The sequence below is a fragment of the Chelon labrosus genome (assembly GCF_963514085.1).
Source record: "Chelon labrosus genome assembly, chromosome: 1".
Lineage (NCBI taxonomy): Eukaryota > Metazoa > Chordata > Actinopteri > Mugiliformes > Mugilidae > Chelon > Chelon labrosus.
In genome coordinates, this window is record NC_140337.1 from 39103191 (window position 1) to 39123701 (window position 20511).

The window sequence follows — 20511 nt, forward strand, 5'->3', positions numbered from 1 at the left end:
CTCCATGATGCTGGCAGCTTTAAATCACACAGCTATGGGAGGAATTTAAGCTACCAAGCACTGACTTCTTCAGGTACTTACAGACAAGGGATTTCTTATTAAAACACAAAGACTGGGTCAAAGTTGCTAAATCAACACTAACTGAAGAATTATTGATAAAAGTACAAACAAGAAAGTGGGATAAGAAATGAATAAGCCATTGCTACCAAATATTTTTGGGCATGAATTTGAATAGTACTGCACAGATTACATAGAGATGGGAAACTGAAATTAATTCCAACATATCACATGATATGTGGGAAGAAATATGACTGACGTACGTTTGGTTACTAATTGGAATGTATGGAGGGCATGTAAGAGGAAGGTAATCATGAGGTTCTTTAGGACACCTGAAATTACGGCTAAATTTGGCACTAGACACTCAAATAAATGCTGGAGAAACTGTGGCCCACACGTTGGCAATCACGTGCACATACTTTGGTTAGGCCCCAAACTGAAAATGTTCTGGGAAGAAGAAGTGTTTGAAACACTTAATGAAGTATTTGGTGGAACTATTCCAGTGGGACCAACGGCGGCTCTACCAGGTCTATTACCAGACGCCATAGAAGGAAGAGCTAGCAACAGCAATTAAATGCATTACAGTGAGGTGGCTGAAGCCTGACCCTCCAACATATAACATGTGGACAGAAAACATAAAGGAAATATATCAGATGGAACAAATAACATAGTCGTTGAGACTCCACAAAGAAATATTCACTAGAAGGTGGAGCCCTGCCATGGGTGTACTGTTATAGTGAGGGATCCATACAGTATGAATCTGATCTATATTATTAATCTGATATTTTTCTTTTTTAATTATTTGTTTGATTCTATTCTTAGTTTGTTTTATTCTTTCTTTCTGTCATTATTGCTGTGTCATAATCATGTCCCTATAAGCACAAAAGCAAAAGCAGCAGATATGTTGAGAATTATTCTGTATGTATGAAACTGTGTCTGCGTGGGTTCTCTCCTGGTTCCTCACTGGTTCCTTCCTGTGTGTAGTCTACATGTTCTCCCTGTGTCTGCGTGGGTTCTCTCCTGGTTCCTCACTGGTTCCTTTCTGTGTGTAGTCTGCATGTTCTCCCTGTGTCTGCATGGGTTCTCTCCAGGTTCTCCAGAGAAGACGTTTATAACGATGGGACAGACTTTTATATAGTTAGTGTTGATCAAAGGAAAGCCTTTGATTACGTGTCCCGTCAGTGTCTATGAGCTGTAATGAAGGTTCACTGGTTCCCTGCAGACCTCATTAAAATGATTCAGTCGTTAAATCCTCAGGACAAGTTAAAGTGAACAGAGTTTAAACTGAACCTTCAGGTCTGTGGTGGTGTGAAGCAGACTGTCCTCTCTACATCTTAACCATCAGCCCTTTAATTAAAAGAATTAATTATGACCATCATCACATTAAAGGATGTCTAGACACACACATAGTGTCTGCCCCGGCTCATGCTGACGACCTTACAGTCATCATCAGAAAACAGGGAGAGATGGAGGTTTTAAACCACATCTGGACCAGTGGGAGCAGCATCTGGAGCTAAACTGAACCAGTATGGACTGGAAATGAACTGAATAAATGTCAAATTAACATCCACATAAAAAACAAGAAATTAAAGTCCAGTGGAAACGACTGCTGCCTCTCCAACGGGTCCAAACAGTAAAAGATGAAGTGGGAACATAAGAGAACAAACTATAGAGCTGGAGTTAATAACTGTGTTGTTGAGTTTCCTGTTTTATTTTGTTAACTTCCTGTGTGTTCCTGCCACGGTGACGCCCCGCCCTGAGTGTTTCCACCTGTGTCTAACTGCCCCTGTGTATAGCCCTGCCTTCCCCGTCGTACTAGCTGGAGTCATGTCTCGTCACATTTAGATCACCTGCCGTCTCTGCAGCTCCTTCTGTGTCGTCTTGTTTTGTCTTGTTTAAATACACGGCGCACTACCTCCCCCGTTATCCTGAAAACCCCCCGAGATAAATTATGCACAAGGTCTAGGAGCACCGGGCCGTGAAACCAAACTAAAAAGTCCTTTTGTAAAGAACGTAGCTGAAGCTCAAAGCAGAAGAACTTATTGGACAAATGTTAGTAAAGAGGCAGAACCAGAACCAATGTTCCGTATTATAAACTCCTCTTTGGAGGAACTTAAACTGGACTGGCTCTGCCACCAAGGACATTTATAAGATAATCAATGATAAGTGAATAGATTATCTGTAACACCCACTAATAATTAAAAACCTCAGACACAGCACCAGGCTCAGAGCTAGAGTCTAGTGGAGCTGCTACTAAAAACTGATGAGGATGAAACCATCTGACATGTTCTAACAGATGCTACAGAACAAAAGGAACACTGTGGGTTTTAATGGTAATCTGTCACCTACGGCCTTTTAAACAGTTTAAGCTGCTGGTCCAGATAACATCCCTGGGCGGGTGCTGAGGGACTGCACACACCAGCTCACTGAGGTGCTGATGGACATCTTCAACACCTCCCTCCAACAGGCGGTGGCCCCCACCTGCCTGAAGACCACCACCACCATCATCCCCGTTCCTTAAACGTCCACAGTGACAAGCCTGAATGACTATGGACCAGTAGCCCTCACCCTGATAGTCATGAAGTGCTTCCAGAGACTGGACTGCATCGACGTCACTGTGGACCTGCACCAGTATGCATACAGGAAGAACCGATCCACAGAGGACGCCATATCTTCTGTGGTCCACACAGCCCTCACCCACTTAGAGAACAAGGACTCTGATGTTCACACCATCAGACCACAGACCCTGGTACATAAACTGACAACACTCAGACTGAGCTCCACCCTTTGCAACTGGGTCCAGGACTTCCTAACCGACAGGCCCGTGAGGATCCACGATGTCTCAGCCCCCCCCTCCCCAGGGCTGTGTGCTGAGCCCCCCACCAGTTCACCCTGCTCACATACGACTGCTCAGCGATACATCCGTCTGATTGTGAAGTTTGTGGACGACACAGCTGTGAAAACAACCTCTGCATCAACGTGAAGGAGACCAAGGAGATGATCGTGGACTTCAGAAGGAGCAGACACCTCCCCCCTCCCCTGCACATTGGAGGGACAGCGGTGGAAGTGGTTTCCAGCTACAGGTACCTGGGTGTCCACATCACTGACGACCTCACCTGGAGCACCAACACTTCCTGCCTGATTAGGAAGGCTCACCAGCGCCTCTATCTTCTCAGGAGGTTGCTCCGTCCTGACATCCTTCTACAGGTGTGTGGTGGAGAGCGTCCTGTGCTCCTGCATCACTGTGTGGCACGGCAGCAGAGAAGAAGGATCTGCAGAGGGTGGTGAAAGCTGCAAAGAAGACTATGGGACACAGTCTATCCACCACCACGGACATCTACACCTCCAGATGCAGGAAAATGGCCACCTGCATCAGGAGAGACACCACCCACCCTGCACACACACCCCTCTCCCCTCAGGCAGGAGGCTGAGGAGCATTAAGAGCAGGACCACCCAGAGTGGGAGTCCCCTAAAACCTACCAACGGAGGGGGTTCCTGCAAGAACTGGGTCAGATGCTGGAGACAAGACAGCCCCCCCCCACACACACACACACTCAACAGCTGCTGCTGCCATTGCAGCTGAGGTTCAACAGTCTGGCCCACGGCCCGCCAGAAAGAGGAGGACCCAAAATGTCCTGTACAAGTACACACACACACACACACACACAGCTGATCCTAATTTAATCAAATGAACTGCTGAAGGCAGAAAATAATCGTTCTATGTGGTATTTTATAGCATTTTGTAAAAACAAGCAGTAAATGCAGGTATTTGTCCAGTAACACAGCAGGTTTGTCTCTGTTGAAAACAAGTAATAATGCAATGACGATTAAACACACGCTAGGCTGCATCAATTATACGGCTCTCATTAACATTCATATGTATTTAAAGGGTTAAACTTCTTTGTATGTCATGATCAGGACTGAAGCCAGATTAAACCTGGAAGCAGAGAAAGCAGCCAGAATGCTTCAGGACACAGCAAAGAGGAGGAGGCCACGGACACAATGCATCAGTTACACAGCTCAGAATAAAGCTGATGGTCGTTGTGAGGTTCGTGTCCAACAAGTGCATCGTGCAAACAAAAAAACGACATGAAAACAAACGTATGACGAGAGCTATCTAATCAATGACAGACGCAGTCAGCAAGCTGCTGATTGGACGGTGGTCTGATGGTAGGTCAGGGTGACCTCAGAGTTCCCCTCAGCGTACAGGTCACCGCTGGCTCTCTGTCAGAAACAGTCCATCCACAACATTCAACGTGTCGTCTTTGAATCACCACCGGTTCACCACCTCAGTCAGCACCAACGAAGGCTACAGACGAGGAGGTCAGAGGTCAGGAAGGTACCAGTTGCCGTGGTGACCGTCTCACCTGGTTACCGTAGAAACACCACGGTGAGCAGACCTAGGGGAGAGAGGGTATTTGTATTTGTTGCTACTAAACATGTTGATGTAAAGAAAAGCCACTGGTTCCAGGAGTTACCCAGAGCGTAGGCACACGCCAGCTTCTGATTGGTGGAGACGTGGAGGCAGCGTGGAACCACAGAGCTGCTGTCCACGTGGAGGGGGAGCACCAACACTGTAACACACAGCAACGCTAGCAACACGCACACCAGCCGCTGGGACACAGAGGGCACGGCTGCACACACAAACACATTAAGACATTAACACATAAACACGTTAACACATTAACACGTTAACACGTTAACACGTTAACACATTAACACATAAACACGTTAACACGTTAACACGTTAACACATTAACACGTTAACACGTTAACACATAAACACATTAACACGCAAACACATTAACACATAAACACGTTAACACGTTAACACATAAACACGTTAACACATTAACACGTAAACACGTAAACACGTTAACACGCTAACACAAACACGTAAACACATTAACACGTTAACACATTAACACGTAAACACATTAACACGTTAACACATTAACACGTAAACACATTAACACGTTAACACATTAACACGTTAACACGTTAACACATAAACACGTTAACACATTAACACGTAAACACGTAAACACGTAAACACATTAACACGTTAACACATTAACACGTTAACACGTTAACACATAAACACGTTAACACATTAACACGTAAACACGTAAACACGTTAACACGCTAACACAAACACATTAACACGTAAACACGTTAACACGTAAACACGTAAACACATTAACACGTAAACACGTAAACACATTAACACATTAACACGTAAACACGTAAACACGTTAACACGTTAACACGTTAACACGTTAACACAAACAAATTAACACAGTAACACGTAAACACATTAACACATTAACACATTAACACGTAAACGTAAACACATTAACACATTAACACGTTAACACATAAACTAGGGATGTAACAAATTACCGATATGAATCGGAAATCGGTTTTGATTTAAAAGATGTGAGTGCATCGATACACAAGCCCCTGGACCGATCCAAATGTACCACGAACCGGTCGATGGCCCGATTACAAAGTTATGAATCGGGTTATTACCGTAATTTCCAGACTATAAGGCGCACCTGAATATAAGCCGCACCAGCTAAATTTTGGGGAAACTACAGATTGTTCCACATATATATAAGCCGCACCCGACTATAAGCCGCACCCAAGCCGCTGGTGTTTTAATGTTTTACCGTAAGGGTTTCTTCTACCACGGAGAGGATTGTCGGGACAGAAATGACTGTTTGGAAACGCAAAGCGTCCCATTTATTTACATTTGAGAAACACAATAAATCTTTCAATCAATCGATCGATCATCTTACAAACAGCATTCGTGCAGTGCACAAATAATACAACGGTGCGCTCCTAGCGTAGTGCAGTATAAGAAAAAACAAAGCTTACAACGCTTGACGAGGCAATAACGCTAAATGGCTAAATTTAATTTGTTTGTAAAAGTACTTGCCTGTAACACGGCAGCAAAAGTGCAGTAACCCGCTGCTCAACAAAACAACCAGCATCTTTTTCTTAAACAGCCAACACAGCAGTAAAGGTGCAGTAACACGGCCGTTTACTGTATCAAAATAACCAGCCTACTATACCAGAAAAGTCAGCCAGATCGATCGCCTTTAACTTAAAAGCAGCTCTCCTACTGCATTTGGACTCACTTGGTTTGTTTTGCTCTCGTTACCTGGCGCGAGCTGTCTGTCTCGCTCCTGCGCTTCCATGATAGTGCGCCCCTGGTGACCGTTAGCTGTAAGAATCCATAACTCGTTATATAAACCGCAGGGTCCAAAGCAAGTGACAAAAGTAGCGGCTTATAGTCCGGAATTTACGGTATATCAGCAATACAGCTGGAAGCCCCGCTTGCTTATTCTCTTTCTCTCTCTCTTTCCCGCAAAAATCTCGCGAGACTCTATTAAACTTATCACTATGAAGGTAAACAATATCACATTTTTAGGATTGATTTAGGAACATTCATAATGTACAATGTCTACTTTAAACAAGAAACTATATCGGATTACTCTCTAGGCAGTTGAATCAGGTCAACTGGACTTGGTTTTTGTCTGTGTCTGCGGGCTAGTCAGACTTGCTGCTAGTCTCTCGAACTGATGAAGCCACTTGGATAAGGAGCGAAACGTCTTCACAGACAAAAACCAAGTCCAGTTGACTTGATTCAGTTGCCTAGAGATGCCTTTGACCTGGACAAATGAGAATTTGTCCAGACTCATCGGATTACATCATATTGCACTGAATCGTACCGAATCGGATCGGATCGGATCAAATCCTACCGAATAGAATCGAATCGGTTGATTTTAAAATGTATCCTTCCTGAATCGTTTCGTACCCCATGTATCTAGATACGTATCGAATCGTCTTATATTGGAGAGATGCACACCCCTAACATAAACACGTTAACACGTTAACACATTAACACATTAACACGTTAACACATAAACACATTAACACGTTAACACGTTAACACGTTAACAAATTAACACGTTAACACGTTAACACGTTAACACAGTAACACGTTAACACGTAAACACGTTAACACGTTAACACGTTAACACAGTAACACGTTAACACGTTAACACGTAAACAGGTAAACACGTTAACACGTTAACAAATTAACACAGTAACACGTTAACACGTTAACACGTTAACACATAAACACGTTAACACGTTAACACGTTAACACATTAACACGTTAACACGTTAACACGTTAACACGTTAACACAGTAACACGTTAACACGTTAACACGTAAACACGTTAACACGTTAACAAATTAACACAGTAACACGTTAACACGTTAACACGTTAACACAGTAACACAGTAACACGTTAACACGTTAACAAATTAACACGTTAACACAGTAACACGTTAACACGTTAACACGTTAACACATTAACACGTAAACACGTTAACACGTTAACACGTTAACACATTAACACGTTAACACGTTAACACATTAACACATTAACACGTTAACAAATTAACACAGTGTTCCCTCCTTGCTCCCTCATGTCCCTCCTTGCTCCCTCGTGTTCCCTCTCGTGTTCCCTCCTTGCTCCCTCGTGTTCCCTCCTTGCTCCCTCGTGTTCCCTCCTTGCTCCCTCGTGGTCACTCCTTGCTCCCTCGTGTTCCCTCCTTGCTCCCTCGTGTTCCCTCCTTGCTCCCTCATGTCCCTCCTTGCTCCCTCATGTTCCCTCCTTGCTCCCTCATGTTCCCTCCTTGCTCCCTCGAGTTCCCTCCTTGCTCCCTCGTGTTCCCTCCTTGCTCCCTCGTGTTCCCTCCTTGCTCCCTCATGTTCCCTCCTTGCTCCCTCATGTTCCCTCCTTGCTCCCTCATGTCCCTCCTTGCTCCCTCGTGTTCCCTCCTTGCTCCCTCATGTCCCTCCTTGCTCCCTCGTGTTCCCTCCTTGCTCCCTCGTGTTCCCTCCTTGCTCCCTCGTGTTCCCTCCTTGCTCCCTCATGTCCCTCCTTGCTCCCTCGTGTTCACTCCTTGCTCCCTCATGTCCCTCCTTGCTCCCTCGTGTTCCCTCCTTGCTCCCTCGTGTTCCCTCCTTGCTCCCTCGTGTTCACTCCTTGCTCCCTCGTGTTCACTCCTTGCTCCCTCGTGTTCACTCCTTGCTCCCTCATGTCCCTCCTTGCTCCCTCGTGGTCCCTCCTTGCTCCCTCATGTCCCTCCTTGCTCCCTCGTGTTCCCTCCTTGCTCCCTCATGTCCCTCCTTGCTCCCTCGTGTTCACTCCTTGCTCCGTCGTGTTCCCTCCTTGCTCCCTCATGTCCCTCCTTGCTCCCTCGTGTTCCCTCCTTGCTCCCTCGTGTTCCCTCCTTGCTCCCTCATGTCCCTCCTTGTTCCCTCGTGTTCCCTCCTTGCTCCCTCGTGTTCCGTCCTTGCTCCCTCGTGTTCACTCCTTGCTCCCTCGTGTTCCTCCTTGCTCCCTCCTGTCCCCTCCTTGCTCCCTCGTGTCCCCTCCTTGCTCCCTCATGTCCCTCCTTGCTCCCTCGTGTTCCCTCCTTGCTCCCTCGTGTTCCCTCCTTGCTCCCTCGTGTTCACTCCTTGCTCCCTCATGTCCCTCCTTGCTCCCTCATGTCCCTCCTTGCTCCCTCGTGTTCACTCCTTGCTCCCTCATGTCCCTCCTTGCTCCCTCGTGTTCCCTCCTTGCTCCCTCGTGTTCCCTCCTTGCTCCCTCATGTCCCTCCTTGCTCCCTCGTGTTCACTCCTTGCTCCCTCGTGTTCCCTCCTTGCTCCCTCATGTCCCTCCTTGCTCCCTCATGTCCCTCCTTGCTCCCTCGTGTTCACTCCTTGCTCCCTCGTGTTCCCTCCTTGCTCCCTCATGTCCCTCCTTGCTCCCTCGTGTTCCCTCTCGTGTTCCCTCCTTGCTCCCTCGTGTTCCCTCCTTGCTCCCTCGTGGTCACTCCTTGCTCCCTCGTGTTCCCTCCTTGCTCCCTCGTGTTCCCTCCTTGCTCCCTCATGTCCCTCCTTGCTCCCTCATGTTCCCTCCTTGCTCCCTCATGTTCCCTCCTTGCTCCCTCGAGTTCCCTCCTTGCTCCCTCATGTCCCTCCTTGCTCCCTCATGTCCCTCCTTGCTCCCTCATGTTCCCTCCTTGCTCCCTCGTGTTCCCTCCTTGCTCCCTCATGTTCCCTCCTTGCTCCCTCGTGTCCCCTCCTTGCTCCCTCGTGTCCCTCCTTGCTCCCTCGTGTTCCCTCCTTGCTCCCTCATGTCCCTCCTTGCTCCCTCATGTTCCCTCCTTGCTCCCTCATGTTCCCTCCTTGCTCCCTCGTGTTCCCTCCTTGCTCCCTCATGTCCCTCCTTGCTCCCTCATGTCCCTCCTTGCTCCCTCGTGTTCACTCCTTGCTCCCTCATGTCCCTCCTTGCTCCCTCGTGTTCCCTCCTTGCTCCCTCGTGTTCCCTCCTTGCTCCCTCATGTCCCTCCTTGCTCCCTCGTGTTCCTCCTTGCTCCCTCGTGTTCCCTCCTTGCTCCCTCGTGTTCCCTCCTTGCTCCCTCATGTCCCTCCTTGCTCCCTCGTGTTCACTCCTTGCTCCGTCGTGTTCCCTCCTTGCTCCCTCATGTCCCTCCTTGCTCCCTCATGTTCCCTCCTTGCTCCCTCGTGTTCCCTCCTTGCTCCCTCATGTCCCTCCTTGTTCCCTCGTGTTCCCTCCTTGCTCCCTCGTGTTCCCTCCTTGCTCCCTCGTGTTCACTCCTTGCTCCCTCGTGTTCCTCCTTGCTCCCTCCTGTCCCCTCCTTGCTCCCTCGTGTCCCCTCCTTGCTCCCTCATGTCCCTCCTTGCTCCCTCGTGTTCCCTCCTTGCTCCCTCGTGTTCACTCCTTGCTCCCTCATGTCCCTCCTTGCTCCCTCGTGTTCCCTCCTTGCTCCCTCATGTCCCTCCTTGCTCCCTCGTGTTCCCTCCTTGCTCCCTCATGTCCCTCCTTGCTCCCTCGTGTTCACTCGTGTTCACTCCTTGCTCCCTCGTGTTCCCTCCTTGCTCCCTCATGTCCCTCCTTGCTCCCTCGTGTTCCCTCCTTGCTCCCTCATGTCCCTCCTTGCTCCCTCATGTCCCTCCTTGCTCCCTCGTGTTCCCTCCTTGCTCCCTCATGTCCCTCCTTGCTCCCTCGTGTTCACTCCTTGCTCCCTCGTGTTCCCTCCTTGCTCCCTCATGTCCCTCCTTGCTCCCTCATGTCCCTCCTTGCTCCCTCGTGTTCCCTCCTTGCTCCCTCGTGTTCCCTCCTTGCTCCCTCGTGTTCCCTCCTTGCTCCCTCGTGTTCACTCCTTGCTCCCTCATGTCCCTCCTTGCTCCCTCGTGTTCACTCCTTGCTCCGTCGTGTTCCCTCCTTGCTCCCTCATGTCCCTCCTTGCTCCCTCGTGTTCACTCCTTGCTCCCTCGTGTTCCCTCCTTGCTCCCTCATGTCCCTCCTTGCTCCCTCGTGTTCCCTCCTTGCTCCCTCATGTCCCTCCTTGCTCCCTCATGTCCCTCCTTGCTCCCTCGTGTTCACTCCTTGCTCCCTCATGTCCCTCCTTGCTCCCTCATGTCCCTCCTTGCTCCCTCGTGTTCCCTCCTTGCTCCCTCATGTCCCTCCTTGCTCCCTCGTGTTCCCTCCTTGCTCCCTCGTGTTCCCTCCTTGCTCCCTCATGTCCCTCCTTATAATAATAATAATAATAAATTTTATTTATAAAGCACTTTACATCAAATATCTCAAAGTGCTACAGGTTAAAAAGAAGAAGAAAAGGTTTTAAAAAAGAAAAAACATCTAAAGGGGACCAAAAGCTTTGCTAAAAAGAAATGTCTTAAGACCTTTTTTAAAACAGTCAGTGGATTGTGGTGCCCTCAAGGTGTCAGGGAGGGCATTCCACAGACGTGGGGCAGCAGCACAGAAGGCCCTATCTCCCATGGTCCTCCGTCTGGTTCTGGGTATGTGGAGGAGGTTTGAGTGAGTGGAGCAGAGGGAGCGTGTTGTTTTTTGTGGATTCATAATTTCTTTGAGGTAGGGGGGTGCGTGTCCATGGATGCATTGGTGAGTGAGGAGGGAAACTTTGTACTCAATCCTGGTGGAGACGGGAAGCCAGTGGAGTGAGTGGAGAATGGGGGTAATGTGCTCATGTTTCCGCACTCTCATCAGGATCCTAGCTGCAGAGTTTTGGATGTACTGAAGCCTCTGCAGACTCTTGCTAGGAATCCCGATGAGAAGTGCGTTACAGTAGTCCAGTCTGGAGGAGACAAAGGCATGAACCAGCTTTTCAGCATCTGAGAGGGAGAGAATGGGGCGGAGTTTGGAAATGTTACGGAGGTGGTAGAAGGAGGTCTTGCAGAGGTGATTTATATGGGCTTCAAACGTGAGTTGAGAGTCCATTTTTACACCAAGATTAGTGACTGTTGATGAAAGGGGGATGTTGGCGCCAGAGAAGGTGATGCTGGTTATGGATGATGATTTGGTCTGGTGAGGGGTGCCAATCAGTATGGCTTCGGTTTTGGAGCTGTTTAGTTGGAGGAAATTGTGCTCCATCCATGACTTTATCTCCTCCAGGCAGGAGGTGAGTTTTGATGGGGATGACAGTGAGGATGGGGTTGCAGCTGTGGCATTTACATAAAGCTGCGTGTCATCAGCATAGCAGTGGAATGAAATTTTGTGACGGCTGATGATTTGGCCAAGGGGGGTGAGGTAGAGGATGAAGAGGATGGGGCCAAGGACTGATCCCTGGGGGACACCGCAGGTGACTGTGTGTGGATGTGATTTGGAGTGACCCAGGGAGATGTATTCTGTCCGGTTTGTGAGGTATGACTTGAACCAACTGAGAGCAGTGTCATTGAGTCCAGTGGTGAGGTGGAGCCGGTTTAAAAGAATGCCATGGTCGACAGTGTCAAAAGCAGCAGAAAGATCCAGGAGGATGAGGAGGGAGGGAGAGCCACCATCAGATGACATGAGGAGGTCGTTTGTGACTCTGACGAGGGCGGTCTCTGTGCTGTGAGCGGAGCGGAAACCGGACTGGAATTTTTCAAACAGGTTATTATGTTTGAGGTGGTCCAGAAGGTGGGTGGCAACTGCTTTCTCAAGTACTTTCGATATGAAGGGGAGATTAGAAATGGGCCTATAGTTGGATAGGACGTCCGGATCAAGAGTGGGTTTTTTGAGTAATGGTCTGATTATGGCATTTTTTAAGGCAGGGGGAACGTGACCAGTTTGGAGGGAATGATTTATAATAGCGGTGATCAGGGGGGTTAGGACAGTGATATGGGTTTTCACCAGGGAGGTTGGGAGAGGGTCCAGAGGACAGGTCGAGGATTTCATCTTCCTGATGATGTTCTGCACCTCTTCTGATGAAACCACAGGAAAGCAGATTAGGGGTTGTGAGACAGTATACGCTGTAGGAACAGTTTGGGTGGGAGGACCAAAAAGGGCAGAGCGAATATGTGCAATTTTTGATGTGAAAAAATCCATGAATTTATTGCACTGCTCTTCTGTAGTGGCAGTAAGTGGGGGGGGGTTGTGGTTTGAGAAGGTGATTTACGGTGGAAAAAAGCTGCTTGGAATTTCCTGGACTGTTTCTGATGGCATCGGAGTAAAACTGTGACCTTGCATCTTTGAGGGACTGAGCATATTTTTGCTGTTGCACCCGGTACATTTGTTTGTGGACAGTGAGGCCAGAGGCTTTGAAGCGCCGCTCAAGGACTCGCCCTGCTGCCTTCATCTTACGAAGCCCATCTGTGAACCAGGGAGCTGAGCGGGTGAAGGTGACTGTTCTGGTTTTAACAGGGGCATGGAGGTCCAGGAGGCTGCTCAGATGGCTGTTGTAGTAGTCCACTGCTTCATCGGCTGATGAAAAGTGTGTGGAAAGATGTTGAAAGTCTGCTGCCAAGAGTTCTGGGTTTATGTTTTTTAGGTTTCTGAAACAGATATTCCGCTTAGGCTTGGAGAGGCTGGATGGGGATTGCAGATCCATAGAAATGGCCTTGTGATCAGACACACCTAGGTCATACACCTGCAGGTTGGTGAGAGGGGCAGAATTTGTAATGACCAGGTCCAAGGTGTGTCCCCTGGTGTGCGTGGGGACATCAACAAGTTGTTTTAAATTAAAACAGTCCAGTATCTGAAGAAATTCAGCTGCAAAAGGGGAGGAGGGGGTGTCAACGTGGATGTTCAGATCACCTAAAATTATGACATCGGCAGAGGATGTGCAGAAAGTTGTGAAAAGATCTGACATCTCAGTGATAAATGACGGGTTTGGTTTTGGTGGTCGGTAAATGAGGAGGAACAGCACAGGGGAAGGGGATTTAGATTTAAATGCAAGGCATTCAAATGAAGACAGTTCAGGTAATGGTTGCAGAGATAGCTCCAGATCGCTGCGATAGATAACTGACAGGCCGCCACCGCGTTCTGTGCTGCGAGCTTTCTGGAGGTAGCTATATCCCTGGGGACAGCTCTCATTTAAAGAGGAAAAAGTATTTGGTGGGTGCCAGGTCTCTGTAATGCACATATAATCCAGATGTTTATCCAGGATATGGTCATGAATAAGGCAGGATTTGTTTGTAATAGACTGTGCATTTAAGAGTTCAATTTTGCTACTTGATGATGCAACAGGTCTTTGCACTGGCCGTAGCAGACTTAAATCCACTCCGCGTTTCCCATTTAGCTCACTGAGAGGTGTTGCCATGGAGACGCCCAAACTACTTATCCGGTGGGAGACAGCGCTCTGATGACGTATGCATGGACCGGGATGGACCGGGATGGTAGGACTTGTCTGTGAGCAGACAAACTTTCTGCGGGAACTTCTATGGATGTAGCGTGGGCGGCGGAGAAGTCCAAGTTGCTTAATCACTGCAGTGCATGGTGGAGTGAAAAAACTGTTGAGATTCATCAGCTGGTTGACGGTGTAACTCAACATAGTGGTGGTGCCGGCGACAGCGTGGAAGAAGTGCAGGTTGTTTTTAGCCGTGTAGCCAGGATGCTAGCTACAAGGACTTCCAACTCTGCGGCAGGGGCGATGGGTGGTTTCAGACTTCCCAGATGCACTTCACGATGGCAGGGACAAGCTGAGCCCAGGTTGTCCTGTGTCCACTTTGCCAGCTGAGGTAGCAGCAGCGATGACCAATTCCAGGGAGTCTCCGAGCAGGTGTTGTACGAGCAGCAACCGCTAGACTCGAAAACTACCTGATACTGACGTTATTTTGGCCCAGCGTCAGGATGGAAAAGGAGAGACACCAGCAAGCTCGAGTCCAACACAGCTCCCACCACACAAGCAGACAGCAAGTCCAACAGCAGTGAAATAGGCCTCGCCGATGGCAACCAGCAGAAAAAATAAATAAATAAAACAGTTGATCACCAAAACGACCAAAACGCGAACCGGAGACAGACCCCACAAAACGCAACAAAAGTGTGGAAAAACAAAACAAACAATCAAAAAAAAAGGCTATCTATAACTGTACAGCTAAAGTAACGAATATACAAGAATTTAAGAAAAATAATCGGGAATAAAATAGTAAAAAATAAAAAATCCAAACAAAAACAGGTCAGACGGAGCGGCTTGAGCAGCCAGCGTCCCCGTTGCCAAGCGTCCCCCTTGCTCCCTCGTGTTCCCTCCTTGCTCCCTCGTGTTCCCTCCTTGCTCCCTCGTGTTCCCTCCTTGCTCCCTCGTGTTCCCTCCTTGCTCCCTCATGTCCCTCCTTGCTCCCTCGTGTTCCCTCCTTGCTCCCTCATGTCCCTCCTTGCTCCCTCGTGTTCCCTCCTTGCTCCCTCATGTCCCTCCTTGCTCCCTCGTGTTCCCTCCTTGCTCCCTCATGTCCCTCCTTGCTCCCTCATGTCCCTCCTTGCTCCCTCGTGTTCACTCCTTGCTCCCTCATGTCCCTCCTTGCTCCCTCGTGTTCCCTCCTTGCTCCCTCGTGTTCCCTCCTTGCTCCCTCATGTCCCTCCTTGCTCCCTCGTGTTCACTCCTTGCTCCCTCGTGTTCCCTCCTTGCTCCCTCGTGTTCCCTCCTTGCTCCCTCATGTCCCTCCTTGCTCCCTCGTGTTCACTCCTTGCTCCCTCGTGTTCCCTCCTTGCTCCCTCATGTCCCTCCTTGCTCCCTCGTGTTCCCTCCTTGCTCCCTCATGTCCCTCCTTGCTCCCTCGTGTTCCCTCCTTGCTCCCTCATGTCCCTGCTTGCTCCCTCGTGTTCCCTCCTTGCTCCCTCATGTCCCTCCTTGCTCCCTCATGTCCCTCCTTGCTCCCTCGTGTTCACTCCTTGCTCCCTCGTGTCCCTCCTTGCTCCGTCGTGTTCCCTCCTTGCTCCCTCATGTCCCTCCTTGCTCCCTCGTGTTCCCTCCTTGCTCCCTCATGTCCCTCCTTGCTCCCTCATGTTCCCTCCTTGCTCCCTCATGTCCCTCCTTGCTCCCTCATGTCCCTCCTTGCTCCCTCATGTTCCCTCCTTGCTCCCTCATGTCCCTCCTTGCTCCCTTATGTCCCTCCTTGCTCCCTCGTGTTCACTCCTTGCTCCCTCGTGTTCCCTCCTTGCTCCCTCATGTCCCTCCTTGCTCCCTCATGTCCCTCCTTGCTCCCTCGTGTTCACTCCTTGCTCCCTCGTGTTCCCTCCTTGCTCCCTCATGTCCCTCCTTGCTCCCTCGTGTTCCCTCCTTGCTCCCTCATGTCCCTCCTTGCTCCCTCGTGTTCCCTCCTTGCTCCCTCATGTCCCTCCTTGCTCCCTCGTGTTCCCTCCTTGCTCCCTCATGTCCCTCCTTGCTCCCTCATGTCCCTCCTTGCTCCCTCGTGTTCACTCCTTGCTCCCTCGTGTCCCTCCTTGCTCCCTCGTGTTCCCTCCTTGCTCCGTCGTGTTCACTCCTTGCTCCCTCGTGTTCCCTCCTTGCTCCCTCGTGTTCACTCCTTGCTCCGTCGTGTTCACTCCTTGCTCCCTCATGTTCCCTCCTTGCTCCCTCGTGTTCCCTCCTTGCTCCGTCGTGTTCACTCCTTGCTCCCTCGTGTTCCCTCCTTGCTCCCTCGTGTTCACTCCTTGCTCCGTCGTGTTCACTCCTTGCTCCCTCATGTTCCCTCCTTGCTCCCTCGTGTTCCCTCCTTGCTCCCTCGTGTTCACTCCTTGCTCCCTCGTGTCCCTCCTTGCTCCCTCGTGTTCCCTCCTTGCTCCGTCGTGTTCACTCCTTGCTCCCTCGTGTTCCCTCCTTGCTCCCTCGTGTTCCCTCCTTGCTCCCTCGTGTTCACTCCTTGCTCCCTCATGTCCCTCCTTGCTCCCTCGTGTTCCCTCCTTGCTCCCTCATGTCCCTCCTTGCTCCCTCATGTCCCTCCTTGCTCCCTCGTGTTCACTCCTTGCTCCCTCGTGTCCCTCCTTGCTCCCTCGTGTTCCCTCCTTGCTCCCTCGTGTTCCCTCCTTGCTCCGTCGTGTTCACTCCTTGCTCCCTCGTGTTCCCTCCTTGCTCCCTCGTGTTCACTCCTTGCTCCGTCGTGTTCACTCCTTGCTCCCTCATGTTCCCTCCTTGCTCCCTCGTGTTCCCTCCTTGCTCCCTCGTGTTCACTCCTTGCTCCCTCGTGTCCCTCCTTGCTCCCTCGTGTTCCCTCCTTGCTCCGTCGTGTTCACTCCTTGCTCCCTCATGTTCCCTCCTTGCTCCCTCGTGTTCCCTCCTTGCTCCGTCGTGTTCACTCCTTGCTCCCTCGTGTTCCCTCCTTGCTCCCTCGTGTTCACTCCTTGCTCCGTCGTGTTCACTCCTTGCTCCCTCATGTTCCCTCCTTGCTCCCTCGTGTTCCCTCCTTGCTCCCTCGTGTTCACTCCTTGCTCCCTCGTGTCCCTCCTTGCTCCCTCGTGTTCCCTCCTTGCTCCGTCGTGTTCACTCCTTGCTCCCTCGTGTTCCCTCCTTGCTCCCTCGTGTTCCCTCCTTGCTCCCTCGTGTTCACTCCTTGCTCCCTCATGTCCCTCCTTGCTCCCTCGTGTTCCCTCCTTGCTCCCTCATGTCCCTCCTTGCTCCCTCATGTCCCTCCTTGCTCCCTCGTGTTCACTCCTTGCTCCCTCGTGTCCCTCCTTGCTCCCTCGTGTTCCCTCCTTGCTCCCTCGTGTTCCCTCCTTGCTCCGTCGTGTTCACTCCTTGCTCCCTCGTGTTCCCTCCTTGCTCCCTCGTGTTCACTCCTTGCTCCGTCGTGTTCACTCCTTGCTCCCTCATGTTCCCTCCTTGCTCCCTCGTGTTCCCTCCTTGCTCCCTCGTGTTCACTCCTTGCTCCCTCGTGTCCCTCCTTGCTCCCTCGTGTTCCCTCCTTGCTCCGTCGTGTTCACTCCTTGCTCCCTCGTGTTCCCTCCTTGCTCCCTCGTGTTCCCTCCTTGCTCCCTCGTGTTCACTCCTTGCTCCGTCGTGTTCCCTCCTTGCTCCCTCGTGTTCCCTCCTTGCTCCGTCGTGTTCACTCCTTGCTCCCTCGTGTTCCCTCCTTGCTCCCTCGTGTTCCCTCCTTGCTCCCTCGTGTTCACTCCTTGCTCCGTCGTGTTCACTCCTTGCTCCGTCGTGTTCACTCCTTGCTCCCTCGTGTTCCCTCCTTGCTCCCTCATGTCCCTCCTTGCTCCCTCGTGTTCCCTCCTTGCTCCCTCATGTCCCTCCTTGCTCCCTCATGTCCCTCCTTGCTCCCTCGTGTTCACTCCTTGCTCCGTCGTGTTCACTCCTTGCTCCGTCGTGTTCCCTCCTTGCTCCCTCATGTCCCTCCTTGCTCCCTCGTGTTCCCTCCTTGCTCCCTCGTGTTCACTCCTTGCTCCCTCGTGTTCACTCCTTGCTCCCTCATGTCCCTCCTTGCTCCCTCATGTCCCTCCTTGCTCCCTCGTGTTCCCTCCTTGCTCCCTCGTGTTCCCTCCTTGCTCCCTCGTGTTCCCTCCTTGCTCCCTCGTGTCCCTCCTTGCTCCCTCGTGTCCCTCCTTGCTCCCTCGTGTTCCCTCCTTGCTCCCTCATGTCCCTCCTTGCTCCCTCGTGGTCCCTCCTTGCTCCCTCATGTCCCTCCTTGCTCCCTCATGTCCCTCCTTGCTCCCTCGTGTTCACTCCTTGCTCCCTCATGTCCCTCCTTGCTCCCTCGTGTTCACTCCTTGCTCCGTCGTGTTCCCTCCTTGCTCCCTCATGTCCCTCCTTGCTCCCTCGTGTTCACTCCTTGCTCCCTCATGTCCCTCCTTGCTCCCTCATGTCCCTCCTTGCTCCCTCATGTCCCTCCTTGCTCCCTCGTGTTCACTCCTTGCTCCCTCGTGTTCCCTCCTTGCTCCCTCATGTCACTCCTTGCTCCCTCATGTTCCCTCCTTGCTCCCTCATGTCCCTCCTTGCTCCCTCGTGTTCCCTCCTTGCTCCCTCATGTCCCTCCTTGCTCCCTCGTGTTCCCTCCTTGCTCCCTCATGTCCCTCCTTGCTCCCTCATGTCCCTCCTTGCTCCCTCGTGTTCACTCCTTGCTCCCTCATGTCCCTCCTTGCTCCCTCGTGTTCCCTCCTTGCTCCCTCATGTCCCTCCTTGCTCCCTCATGTCCCTCCTTGCTCCCTCGTGTTCCCTCCTTGCTCCCTCATGTCCCTCCTTGCTCCCTCATGTCCCTCCTTGCTCCGTCGTGTTCCCTCCTTGCTCCCTCATGTCCCTCCTTGCTCCCTCGTGTTCACTCCTTGCTCCCTCATGTCCCTCCTTGCTCCCTCGTGTTCCCTCCTTGCTCCCTCATGTCCCTCCTTGCTCCCTCATGTTCCCTCCTTGCTCCCTCATGTCCCTCCTTGCTCCCTCATGTCCCTCCTTGCTCCCTCGTGTTCACTCCTTGCTCCGTCGTGTTCCCTCCTTGCTCCCTCATGTCCCTCCTTGCTCCCTCGTGTTCCCTCCTTGCTCCCTCGTGTTCCCTCCTTGCTCCCTCATGTCCCTCCTTGCTCCCTCGTGTTCACTCCTTGCTCCCTCATGTCCCTCCTTGCTCCCTCATGTCCCTCCTTGCTCCCTCGTGTTCACTCCTTGCTCCCTCGTGTTCACTCCTTGCTCCCTCATGTCCCTCCTTGCTCCCTCGTGTTCCCTCCTTGCTCCCTCATGTCCCTCCTTGCTCCCTCATGTCCCTCCTTGCTCCCTCATGTCCCTCCTTGCTCCCTCATGTCCCTCCTTGCTCCCTCGTGTTCACTCCTTGCTCCGTCGTGTTCCCTCCTTGCTCCCTCATGTCCCTCCTTGCTCCCTCATGTCCCTCCTTGCTCCCTCATGTCCCTCCTTGCTCCCTCATGTTCCCTCCTTGCTCCCTCGTGTTCCCTCCTTGCTCCCTCATGTCCCTCCTTGCTCCCTCATGTCCCTCCTTGCTCCCTCATGTCCCTCCTTGCTCCCTCGTGTTCCCTCCTTGCTCCCTCGTGTTCCCTCCTTGCTCCCTCATGTCCCTCCTTGCTCCCTCATGTCCCTCCTTGCTCCCTCGTGTTCACTCCTTGCTCCCTCATGTCCCTCCTTGCTCTCTCGTGTTCCCTCCTTGCTCCCTCGTGTTCCCTCCTTGCTCCCTCATGTCCCTCCTTGCTCCCTCGTGTTCACTCCTTGCTCCCTCGTGTTCCCTCCTTGCTCCCTCATGTCCCTCCTTGCTCCCTCATGTCCCTCCTTGCTCCCTCATGTCCCTCCTTGCTCCCTCGTGTTCACTCCTTGCTCCCTCGTGTTCCCTCCTTGCTCCCTCCTGTCCCTCCTTGCTCCCTCGTGTTCCCTCCTTGCTCCCTCATGTCCCTCCTTGCTCCCTCATGTTCCCTCCTTGCTCCCTCGTGTTCACTCCTTGCTCCCTCATTTCCCTCCTTGCTCCCTCGTGTTCACTCCTTGCTCCCTCGTGTTCACTCCTTGCTCCCTCCTCTCGTGTTCCCTCCTTGCTCCCTCGTGTTCCCTCCTTGCTCCCTCATGTCCCTCCTTGCTCCCTCGTGTTCACTCCTTGCTCCCTCGTGTTCCCTCCTTGCTCCCTCATGTCCCTCCTTGCTCCCTCATGTCCCTCCTTGCTCCCTCATGTCCCTCCTTGCTCCGTCGTGTTCCCTCCTTGCTCCCTCATGTCCCTCCTTGCTCCCTCGTGTTCCCTCCTTGCTCCCTCGTGTTCCCTCCTTGCTCCCTCATGTCCCTCCTTGCTCCCTCGTGTTCACTCCTTGCTCCCTCGTGTTCCCTCCTTGCTCCCTCATGTCCCTCCTTGCTCCCTCGTGTTCACTCCTTGCTCCCTCGTGTTCACTCCTTGCTCCCTCATGTCCCTCCTTGCTCCCTCATGTCCCTCCTTGCTCCCTCGTGTTCCCTCCTTGCTCCCTCATGTCCCTCCTTGCTCCCTCATGTCCCTCCTTGCTCCCTCGTGTTCACTCCTTGCTCCCTCATGTCCCTCCTTGCTCCCTCGTGTTCACTCCTTGCTCCGTCGTGTTCCCTCCTTGCTCCCTCATGTCCCTCCTTGCTCCCTCGTGTTCCCTCCTTGCTCCCTCATGTCCCTCCTTGCTCCCTCATGTTCCCTCCTTGCTCCCTCGTGTTCCCTCCTTGCTCCCTCATGTCCCTCCTTGCTCCCTCATGTCCCTCCTTGCTCCCTCATGTCCC